Source organism: Oxyura jamaicensis, chromosome 11, assembly GCF_011077185.1.
Source record: "Oxyura jamaicensis isolate SHBP4307 breed ruddy duck chromosome 11, BPBGC_Ojam_1.0, whole genome shotgun sequence".
NCBI classification, from domain to species: Eukaryota; Metazoa; Chordata; class Aves; order Anseriformes; family Anatidae; genus Oxyura; species Oxyura jamaicensis.
The window spans coordinates 12,188,747-12,201,490 of record NC_048903.1 but is presented as its reverse complement, the minus strand read 5'-3'; the positions used below and the strand labels follow the sequence as shown (position 1 = coordinate 12,201,490).

At 36.8% G+C, this 12,744-nt stretch overlaps 1 long non-coding RNA gene across 1 annotated transcript in view; it reads right to left on the bottom strand.

The window, feature by feature from the left end:
- The window catches only part of LOC118172823, a 78,739-nt gene that overhangs the window by 54,273 nt on the left and 11,722 nt on the right, over positions 1-12,744 (bottom strand). Inside the window, exon 4 of the long non-coding RNA XR_004753871.1 lies at positions 3,346-3,403. This is a non-coding gene — a long non-coding RNA (uncharacterized LOC118172823). The remainder of the gene's footprint in view (positions 1-3,345; positions 3,404-12,744) is intronic.

The following is a 12,744-nucleotide window of genomic DNA, read 5'->3' as shown; positions in this document are numbered from 1 at the left end:
CATTTAAGCTGATTGCCCTACAGAAAAGTCATCAATTACAGCTAGAGCAATACCCATTTGATAGCTGAGAATGTACCACTGACTATTTATCCTTCATTTCAGGTCTAAGGTAAGTGTCAAGACTGGCACTGACACCCATCATAAAAGTGGGGGAACGAGAGGCAAAGAAGATTAAAAAAGAAAAAAAAAAAAAAGGCAAAATGAAACAGGAAAAATGAAGGTTAAAAATAGAATAATAATAAAAAAAAAAAAAATGGGAAGTATAACAACTTCACCGCAGGTGTGAATTGCTGTTCCTTGGTGTTACATCTCAGTAAACAGAATAAATGCTTGTTGTTGTGTGACTGCTTTCCAATCAGTGAGAGCAACGTGCTGTGACTAGTAATGGGTCATCTTTCAGCCTTTCTTTCTATGGGAAAAACACAGTGATAATGATGATGACAGACCTGGACTGAAGAAAGGATGACGACAGGTCCATGAATTCAGTCAGGAAAGTCTCTAACTTTTTAAGGTACAATCATTGTTACAGTTCAAACTGGGTTTTGCAAGGCCTAACATATTTGTAAAAAAACATTATGGCATTAATTAACCATTTGTCCACACCCTTCCTTCTTAAGTAAAAGCACTATCCTTAGCATTCCCAGGACAGTTCTTCTTAGGTTGTCATTTATGTTGTAATGTAATAAAATCTTAGAAGAAACAGTGTATTTCCTGCAAGGACATGCTAGAGGATCTCATTTAATGGTATGTGCAGGTGCTCTATACTTTCTGTAACTATGCAATTTAGCAAAAAGGCATTTAAACAGCTGAAACCAGCACAAGACTTACATACTTAAAAAAAAAAAACATAATATGCACTAACAGTATGAAACATCAGTTACTGTAACAAAAATTGCAAAGGGCCTGGTTCCATCATCTTGCCCACCACAGATGAGTTTCACTGTCAATGTTTTTGATTTCTAGTAATGCAACATACATTTCTCTTCCTAGCGCAAGGCCACTTCTCTGACTGGGGAGAGCTGTGTCATTGTCTAGAGTGGTTAATACCAGCTCAGGTTGCCAACAGGTGATGGGAATTCACAAAACAGAAAAACGGTTTGCTATTTGACTCCAGCAGGAGCTAACCCTGAGGATTCAGCAGACTGAACAGGGATCAAGGGAAATAGGTAAGTTTTATTTGAACATTGAACAATTATGAGCTATGCTATCACTTGCCATTTCTGATCTGGCCAGAGAGTCCTCACCCCCATTTTTAAACTACTTAAAGTGGTCGTTTAGTTTCTTCTCTTATAAAAAAAAATCCAGTGAGAACAGAGCTCTGAATGATACTGAATCAATGTCAAGTACTCAAGTTATTTGTTACACATCAGCATGACAATCAAAAGAAATAGGAATTTCATTCTAGTGATCTCACTAAATCCTTGTCTTTATTGTAATATTCAATTTGTGATTTTAGGGCTGCAATATTAAACTTAACATTTTATTGTTGAGTTTCAAGCCTTTCCTGTAGCTGATATACTGTAGCCATTCCTGAGGCCTATAGGAAAGTTGGTGATCACTAGTCTGCTGGTGTATTATGGTATTTCTTATCCCCCGATCAGTATTGTTTTACCACTGCTCTGCATTATGCGTCCACATTTTGCTTCTCTGTATCTGTAAAGGTAGACATGAAAACAAGTGCTATTTTTCCATCATGGCAACTTACAGCCTCAGGTTGCCACCTTAGAGAGAGAAATTGGATGTAAATAATGTCATTTAATGTACCAAATAACATTTATACGCAGTAAAATCCTCCCTTCAGATACTAACTGCCTACTCTCTTTTATAGGCTAACACTTAGCAATTAAGCCACTGAACATCTGGGCTTCTGATCGCTCAGTAATCATTTAAATCAAAAAGAGGATCTACTGAATGCCTCTATGGGTCATAGTGTGGAAGAAAAGCCCAAAGCAAAATATCTGTGGCATGTACAGAAGGGCACATTCTGAAAACAGCTGATGCCTCTTATTCAAAATTTACTAAAGCAGTGTGGGAAGCTGAGAATCCTGATGATTTATGTAGATAAATAACTTAGTGAGATGCAAAGGTTTGCACATCTTTATTACAATAAAACAACACCTGGTGCCCTTTTGTTACCATCTGCATGTTCAAGATAATTTGGTCAGCATTATTGGCTTGGAAGATAGCCAACGAGTCAAATTATTCACTAAATGGTGTGCCCGAACTGAGGAATTACAAGCAGGTTTTGAAGTATGCTAAAAACAAATCTTTACAACACATTGCTCTCACTGACAGCTAAATGGCAGGAAGAACTGAAGGTACTCTTTGACGTACCTAGCTAAACCAGTGTTCCTACAGGAGAAATAGGACGTTGCAGTCAACACTTGTCCCTTATGACTGAATAATCTGTTTGTGAAGCATGTCTATCCCAGGAAGATCTGCATGCCCACACTTAGATTACTAGCCACTTCAGAAAGAAAGAAGGAAACAAACAAACAAATAAATAAATGAACAAACCCTGTACTAATTTAAGGAACATTTTTTGATGAAGTTTGCTAGAGCCAATACCCATTCACAGACCTTTACCATATGGGTAGACCAAGACCAACTGGGAAAAGAGCACAGGTTACAGAAATGACAGTGGTGGAGGACAAGCACTACTCCAAATTCCCATGGAAACTACTTCTGCACTTTGTCAGGATTAAGCTAGCTAGAACTGAGGGAATTAAATAGCACACCAGGGAGTTACTCTTACTAAACTATTTTTCATCAGAAATTGTGAAAGATATACTTTCTTATGAATGCATGTCAATTGCTTGTTTACTCAGGCATAGATCTTAATCTAATATGGAAGCTCCTTAGCACCCGAAATTCCACCTATTTGGACCAGACAGATGGGATGTAGGTATTTCTGTCCCTCAGCAACTGTCATGGCCAGAAGCTGGGAGCAGTTGAATTTGTGACCAGAAACCATCATCCACAGGCACAGCACGATTCTGTACCTATTCCTTATGATTGTGCTTATTGCATCTTTCAGGAATTTAACACATTTTCATGGAAATCAAATGTAAAATGGTAGAAAGAGTCCATGAAATGTCATTAAATACATAAAACTTGATTTGATCTATAAATATTTTTATCAGCTAGTCCGCGGAAAAATCTGGAAATGTACAGAGGTGGGGTGTCCACTCTAGGATGTGGCTTCTAGCTTGTGGTTGTGTTCTTTTTTCCCCTACAAGTAAATTAAGTAGCTGTGGAGTAGCTCAGACCCTTTCACAATCCAGCCACAGACAAGCCAGTTTCTAGCCTGTAGCAGACATTACAGTATCTGTAAAATTGACTTACCTTTTCTAAACACTATTTTTCATGAATTACTGCCCCATCTGCTTCAAAATGCATTGACCTGAAACATGAGATACAAGTTAGTAGCCTAGAAGCAATGTTTCATGTTGATATAAAACACAGTGTAGTGAGGCTATTTTCAAGTACAGAAAACCAAAAAATCATAATTTGGGTTTCCTTCAAGAGCTCTTCCAGCAATCTCTTCATAATCAGAAGTGCATTTATATATTCAAAATCTAGTCCTGTAGTTCAAAACTTACTGTTGGCTTATCTCCTAAACTATTTAAATGTAAAGGACTTCTAATGTGAAAATTGGCCTCTGTGAACAAAATACAACCAACACTAGATTTTTTTCAGAATTGCTGAAAATCCTACTAAAAAGGAAAGAACACTGCAGTATTTGCCTTTCAGAACACATCTTAGTTCTAGAAACTTGATGGACTCAGAAAGTACCTTATAGTAAAAAAAAAAAAAAATCAAAGGTTATTAACTTAAATACTAATAAAAAAGATATAACAACAGAATTCTTGGATATTTTGGGGGGATAATTTGCTTATATGGAATTATTTTAATATTCTAACAGGAAAGGAAGGAAGAAAAAGAGAAGTGTTTCTTTATTATTAAAGCATGGCTCCACTGCCCAGATGGAGGATGTAATTGAGCAAATCCACAGTTAGCATCATTGTAAGTGGGCTTGTTTATACCAGCTGAGGATTGGTACAATAAATAATACATATGAAAGACTCAGATACTGTTGGACTATTTAAATTTCACTGAACTTTTTTTCTTTAGATTTCTGAAAAATATAGAGTGGAAACAAAAGAGGCACAGTCTTTTTGTTGTCATGATGTTCTGCATAGGAAACTTGTCTCTCTTCCAGTAGCTCCACAGGAATTATATGAAAAAATGCTCAGATCTCTGATCTTCCTTGTTCATTTTCATGACAACAGACAATGTTGGGGAAACTTGCCAAACACAGAGTTAGCATTTCCTCTTTTTTTGTTTTGTTTTGTTTTACCCTTTGAAATAAGGGGCAATCTCAGGCAGTGTTCCCCGTCCAATGCTTTTAAATCACACTGCTAAATATGCGTTGTGCAAGTTTCCAGCACTGCCCTGATCCTACTGTGCACAGTGCCCACAGGCACTGGCGCTGCTTGAAAATTAAGTTCTTTAAGCCAGATTAAGGTAAATTTACAAACTGGAATTCACACAACTTCAAAGAATATGATTTAGACAACACCAGTCTCTAAACAATTAAAAACCCTAATATGAAATATACATGCTGAGGAAGAGTTCTCAGCAGCTTCAAAAATTGCTCATGCAACACTGCCAGATGCAGAAGTAAGATTCAGTAGTTGTAACCCAGTCATTTAGGTACAGAAAACCATTGGTATGGGTTCACTTGAGGTTAACTGGAAAGTCTGGACTCCAGCTTTAGATTATTCAAAGACGTGAAATCTACATTTGAACTGGAATAGACAAATTTATAATTCTATTTTAATATTCTCCCAAATTAATTTATCACATAGCAGTTTTTAAATCATAGATACCGTTCAAGACATTTAAACTGCTTTTTGTCAACTGGTCATGCACTGTGCTTTTTTAAATAACCTTTGGAAAATCTCAGTGGTTTAATGTTTTTACATGGACAACAGTAAAATTTGCTGCTGCTTTTTCTTCCTATGGGTGCTTACACCTGAGGGTTAACTTCACCAGATTTTGTCATTTGGTTTATTAACAGGTCTGGCATGACATAATTAAAAGCTTGGGTGATTCACTGTGATTTAACATTATCAGAACCAGTCCTACGCAACAGTAGGGAGCACCTTTTATTAACAATGACCATGACAACAGCCTGTAGGATGAAGATGAGGTGAGAATATGAATGAAGACTTACAAATAATTTTTTTTATAAAAAGTGTTTGCATCTTGAAAGCATGAAATATTTGTCAGATGGCATAGCAAGCTCTTCTGAAAAGTGACTGTACCTAACAGAGGTTGCCACTTTACTCTTAAAAACAAAACAAACAAACAAAAAAAGGACATTTTCATCTTGAAGTGTCAGCTGATACTCTAAGCACTACTAGCACTTCATTGGTATCAGCAGGGTTTCTGGCTACCACAACAATTATTTATGGAGATCTTGATGAAACAGGCCCAGGAATCCTGTTTACTCACAAAAGTAAAGATAAGACTGTACTCACTGGCACAGTATTTACCCATAAGAGTAGAAGCTGAAGATGTGTTTACAAGATCAAAACCCATAAACCCATATTCGTAACTAGTAAAAACACTATTCTTTTTTTTCTATTTTAAAATTATAATACAATTCATAAACATAAGACTTACATTATAGAACAATGAATCTCTGGTGTCACACTAATTAAAAAGCTAGTATTACATTACTTCCTCAAGGGCTCATTTTATAATTTTTAGGATTATAGCACATTGATTAATTTATACAAGTTTTTAATCCCCTAGTATTTAATGAAGTCTAGGAACTTGGGAACGTGTGTATAATTTAGATTTGTATAATTTTATTACATAGGAGAAAAGTTAAACTGGTCATGTACTACTTCATGTAGAAAAGTGTCTGAGCACACCAGTTCAACCATCAGCCTATTAACCATTTGCAATGAAACATCTGAGTCTAAATTAATTCTAGGGTTATTAGATTATTTTTCAGCTTGCTAAGGACTCCAACAAGCATTGCTTGTCTTATGTGCTTGTCAACTGCCTTTTAATTAGCTACTGTGTAACAACTGAGCACAGTGGGAAACTAATATCTGTTCAAGTTATCTTCCATATCATTTAGAGCGCCTTGAAAATGACATTGTCATTATCCTGTACAGCCTCAGATTTACCCATTCTGGCACATCAAGTTAAAATAGCATGATGCAAATAGAGGTTCATAAATGCACTGCAACTAAACACAAGGGGAACAAGCAAAATGAGCTGATGAAGAAAAAATCTTCTATCGAGATGAAATTCTGAGCTGGGCTTTGGATTAGTTCATTTTTATAGCCTCCAAAATGCAGCTCGGTCACCTCTAAACCCACCTACAAATCACAGGCTCACAAACAAAAGATTTTTTTTTTTTTTAATCTTCCATATAAAGTGTAAAAATTCCCAAAAGCTGGAGTTCTGAGAAACATAACCCTAAAATCTAAAGCCAAGCCTTACAACTGCTTCATGGACAAGACAAACAAAGCCATAAAATTCCCAGGCTCTGAATCTTACTGGGCCTTACAGTAGGTCAGGGGCTGACTCAACTTGGGGTGTTAATCAAGGGACACAGGAAATTTCTGGATGTTTGGAGTATATTTTCTGGTCCGGTGATGCCTACAAAGAAATATTACAGTCTCCAGCTCTCTGCAAAGAGTAGATATAAAGGAGACTGCTTATTTAAAGTACTGAGATAAGATTATTATGGGGGTGGAGGAGGGCACACAGCTCTATTTATAATGGCACTTCCAGACTCTTAAGTCTTTTCACTTATGTGAGAAACCAAGTTTCATTCTTCTGTGTTTTCTTCACAGAAGACCCTGTCTGAGAAAATTACTGAGATTTTTCTCACACTTTGGATGTTCCAAGCTGTGAGAAATAAGGAAGAGAAAAAAATGAAAAATAGGAAATGAAAGGAATAAACTTGCACTGTCACAAGTACAACTACAAGTTAAGCTGACCAGGGAATCTTAAATTTCAGATTTATGAACAATCCCGTAGCGACATGTTGCACAGACTGGTTTTTTTGTCATGTGTTGGTTTAAGAGAGTGTCCTCCTCTATTTTCTCTTTCTCTTTAATTTGGAGTTACTGCATTTACATGATAATAAGGAATTTTAAAAAGACACATGATTGTTAGTTAAGTAATAACTGGAATTAATAAGCACTTTAGTCTGCACTCTGAGAATTCGGGATTTGCATTCTCCTTCACATCACTTTTCTATCTGGCAGCATCTCAACACTGCCTTCACCAACTAAACATGGCAGCTGTCTAGATGGGTATTGACAAAGACATTTTCTGTTGTATTTATGTTTTCCAAACAAGTGAGCTAGCATGATATAAAACACTACTTAACGCCTTGCCCAGATACAACTTAACACTGTTTTTACTCAGGAGAATACCTACATTAAGACAGGAACAGCTCCTGTGTTGGTGAAGGCGGTAAGTTGTCTCTACATGATAAAAGATGTTCCAAAACCTAATAATTAACTCAAGTTAGCAGACTATTTAAAGAAAATTCCTTTCTGTTACTATTTTAAAAAGATCTAACACTGACAGTAATGCCAAAAATTACTTTAGTAAAAATAAAGTACTCAGCCATAAACCATTTGTCACCTCTTGTGGAGGAAGCACCTTTATATTATTAAGTACCTATGTTTATTTCGATGCATAGTGTAGTACTAGGCAGGGAGGTAATTACACAGCAGGGAGAAACATGTCTGTGAAGGCAGTGGGAAGAAAAGGCCTTATTTGTTTCAACTCCCCACGATTACATTCATTTTCTAAATGTCTTTGAAAATCTTCCTGACCTGTCATGTTTCCACCTCAGACAGCTGAAAATGATGAAGGTATGAGTAAGAGTCATGCTTTCCTTTGACAGTGAGGCGCACAGTGTAAAGACAACAATAATTTTGAGCTCAATGTACTGGGGAGCTGAGATACAATACATGTGGTAGTGAAACAAGGCTTCACTGTAACAACTATTACTTGTTCTTTGTAACTTCAAACTTGCAATATTTATGTACTTTAAAAATTAAATTCTCCATACATTTTCTTTTCTTTTTTTTTTTTCATTTAAAATGGAAAACAGTTACTAGTAAAGTGGAAGATGCAGAAATGCTGTAAAGCCTTTCATCACCTATACGCATTTGTGGAAAGTTATGTCAGGTTAAAAATATATGTATATATTTGGTATTATTCTTTAGGTTTCCATTACTAATTTCTTACATCCTTTTGTAGTGCTATTACCATGACATTCTCAGCATTGCCCTAACTCACTATTCGCATGTTATCTTTTTGCTACCTCTTATTGTTCAGTTATGTCCAGTTCCTCCCAAATACACAGCACAGTATCTGTCACACATCCTGTTCAAAAGTGCTGTGCAATAGTGCCATTCATTCCACACACGCCACCACTGTAGGATCATTTGTTGAACTGAGTGGCTCCATGTCCATTCTGCAGTAACGGCATGTTCATCAGGTTGAACAGGGGAACTGTTTCCTTAACTGTATGGAACATTACAGGAGCTGACAATTTCTTTGCTTTAGTATGTTTTACTTCTATTGTAACACCTATATAAGGGTAAGTGATACTGGCTGTGATGTTTAGCCAAGACTTCCTAGATACTTTCTGTCATACAACCGTGCTTTAGCTGCTCATAGGTTTCTACACTTTAATTGCTCAGACTGACATTTTCCATTCCAGGATGATGTCTGCCTCAGGCTGATTTGATTTGATTTGATTTTTGGTTAAGTTTCAGCAAAAAATAATTCTGCTTTTTCAGAGAATAATATAGTGGAGAATACATTGTTCTTACACTGGTAAATTTTGCCATTTTATGGAGCAATTGCAGTATTCTATGCTTTATTCTGTGCTTTAGAATGGTGACTTAATGTTTTACTTCAAGTAAATGTACGAAGAAGCTGGAAAATGTATCTGAATTTAGACAACTTAAGAGTTTGGTGGGAATTTCAGATAGAATGCTTCAAAATGACTGAATTGCTCATGCTGCAAATTGAAGCATTCAGAAGTCAGGAGTGGCAGAACTAAGGAATAAGCAGCAGCTTTCCCCTGATTATGATTACATGTCATATAGCCTTGTATTTCATAATTTAGAAGCACAGGTGACTGAATTAAGGTTGCGTATCTCACATTTCCTAAGTTTTGAGGGTTTTGTGTTGGTTGTTTTCTTGCAAACTACCTCATTCTTCTTAACAGCAGTTGATTTTATTCTGTAGTTCGCAATAAAATAGAGCAGAATGCAACATCTGCTTACTTCAAAATACAAATCAAGGATTCTCTACCTAAACTCTGTTGAAAACACATAAAGGTCTCATGCTAAAAAAAAATCTAAAGCAGACACTTGATCAAACAAGCTATTGTTGGGGTGGATTGCCTGGGAGGGCTTGTATAGCTGAGTTTAGCAACATCAGGGATCCTGTCTGAAAGACGTGTTCAGCAGGAGGATCTCTAAATGATTTATGAACAGCTGAATCAATAAGTAACCACTGGTGTTGAAAATGTCTTTTGAAATTAGGTATCCCAGTCTGCCTCTACAGTGCCTGTCTAGAGTCCAAAATAAGGAAGCAGGTTGAAGATTAACATCTCAACAGGCTTTTGAGGAGTAGGATATCCTAAGGAAATATTTCTTAGTCATTTAACTGCTATTGCCCCACAGACAAAGGTTCTGTTAGCAGAAAATTGAAGAAAATGTCATGATATAAGCTATGGGATCTCTGTAGCACTGGTGATACAGCAGTTTCCAGTGTGCAGCTGAGAAGTGCTGGTTACTGCCTGTACAGATGCAAACAAGGTTTATTTTCAAGAGGAAAATGTCAGTGTTTTGAAATGCTTGGATTCTGAATCATGCATAATCTTTTACTTAGGTTCTGAATAATGAATTTTTAACAACAACAACAAACTTTAAAAATAATAGAAAAACAAGAGAACTTCCTTTGCTGTTTCACATTTAGAAATGCCACAGCTGTTGGCTGTGAACTTCAGGGGCTCTTTGGATGTCCTTGATGCGCAGGAGCAAGCTGAGAGAGGACTCTCCCTGCAACGGCGCAAGAGCAAATTGATGGAAACCCAAGGCTTTGTTGCTTGCTTCTGTAAACAAGAAAATCTGACACTCCCAACTTGAGTTAGGGGGTCCAAGAGCTGCTGGGTTCACTGTCACAAAGCATTAAACTCAATATGAAGACAGAGCTTTTCAGCATGCAAGATTCCTCATGTAAAAGTAGGATCAGGCTCCCAGGCTTCTGGGCTACCAACCTTAGGACTAATAGCCTGCAGCAATCATTATTATAATCTTGTTCCACAGTTCTAAGTTCTGAGAAAGAAGATGGGAAGATCTATCAAAGCACATTTCCATCCAAAAAAATGGAACCGAAGTCAGAAATTCTGACTCTTGATGTTCCCCTGCTGAGAACGCCTGTAAAATCTGCTACCAGAAGTTGTATCATCACTCCACTCCCAGGAGTGACAGAATAGCAGCCTTACTGTACTAGCAAATGTGTCATACACCTATGGTTTCAACCCATAAACTGTGACAGACATCCTTCTAATCATTTTCTGAGAGAAAAACTTTTCTGAGTGAAAACTCCTGACCCAACTATAATAATTATGTTCAAAGCCATGAGAAGTGCCAGGTACCTGGATGGACTTTAAAAGTACTGAACTTCACTGACTATCAATTCACAGATTAAAGATATTCTCTCTTTTTTTTTTTTTTTTTTTTTTTTTTTTTTTTTTTTTAAGGGGAGGTAACACCAGACATCTGGCTGAATTTTAACATTCCTTAGAAAGGGACTTGACAAGACAACAGATTCACAGTTAATGAATTCAAAGCTTCATGAATATATAACAGTTCTTGTTCTAGCTTTGCGAAAACGAACGCTACCTCCAGAGAGCTAAGCTACAGAGCAGTGATGCTGTACTTTGTCAGGAAGGCTACCCAGCTATGTCACCATAAAGAAGCAGCTGATTTCCTTTGGGATTGCCACTGGTTCAGAACAGCTATATCTAGTTAGGATAAAACACACCAAAAATGTAAACAAATAACATAAAGCTGATTATCTTCCCTTTCAATGAAGTTTCAAATTCCTCATGACATATCAGTTATGGATGCAGACTTTAAAGACCCTGTGGCAAGAATTATAGGATAGAGTGTAAGAGAAAGGAAAAGCCTATTAGAGATTACACAGGAAAAAAAACTGGCACATGAAGAAGGGGTCTCTGACTCTATGTCTGAACAAACTATTCCACATGGCAAATGGATCACTGAAAACAGAAGAGCTCTGTGCTGCCAGGAAGTATTTTTGCTTTCAATGTACTAGAATCTGGAAACAATAGGAAATAAACGAGAAGATCTTAAAATGTCACAAATAATGTAGGCATATGTTGTAATTAGGCTGCATGAATACAGCAAAAATTTACCATAAATATTCGCTCTGGTATTTATAGACATTTGCTATGGTCACACTGACTCACCTTGCCACGAGCGTTCAATAGACTGGGACAAATATTTGTAGAAAGCAATTTACAGCCATGGAAACAAAACTCCATCTGCCTGGGTATCTTCCCTGAATTGTTTGCAGAGTCAGTCATTGTAAAGAATCAGTGCCACAATATACAGTATGACACAGACATCTCACTCCTGGTTCTCACTCCTGGCTACACACCCCACAAGCAGTGAAAGAACACGACCCAACTGTGCACTGCCACCATTTGCATTCATGTTCAGGCAAGTGCCAAAGCCTACTGGGACATTGCCATTAGGAAATATTGCTGGAAAAGTAACTTAAAACAAATGTTGCAAATGAACAGATACGGCAAATACAGATTTTGGTATCTATCCTTCACAGAAATGACGATAATACTATACAATAATACTATAGCATGACAGAGTTTAGGATCACCAGATCTCATGGCATTTTTGACTCTTTCCCCTTTCAGAACAGGGAAAATGCAAAGTTACTTGCAATATTATTTTCTAAACGTGTTCCCTTAAACTGTCACATATAGAGAAAACTTATTTCACTGTATGCTGGACAACAGTGGGTTACAAAGGGAGTGAAGGGAAAACCATACACAGATGCCCTGTCCCAAAATGTTTAAGCTCTGTGTGCACACATCATTTCACAATGAAAAATAAAACAGGTGCTGTCAACAAGACTGTGTTAGAGGAAATCAGATAGGAAAGCATGAGTAATTACCTCACTAGATCAAGTAATCTCTTTAATCTTAAAAGGAAATTTCAAACCTGTCTTTTAGCAAGCTTTATTTCAGTTTCCATACCCAATTTAGGTGTAAAAATGTTTGGTTTCATTTTTAAGAAACCCATAGCAGGGCTGAACTTTGAAGACCGTGTCTTGTTGGGTGTGAAGAAATTATTTAAGACAAATTATAGTGCTGTCACACTCATACCTCATAGTTTAAAATAAATCTTGTCATCTAATTATACAAGAGCTTGAGTTTGTTCAACAAATTTCTCAGAGATATTTGTGTGGCACTACATTTCCCTTCACCTTTGATTATAGCCTATCATTTCAGTCGTTTCCCTCTATAGTTTTCTATGTCTTATTGTGTTGTATAACAGGTTGCATTTATCACATCTCTTCAGCTGTGCTAAAGCAGATAAAACTGTGAAGTCTCAGCACAGTTCTTGGCAGCTC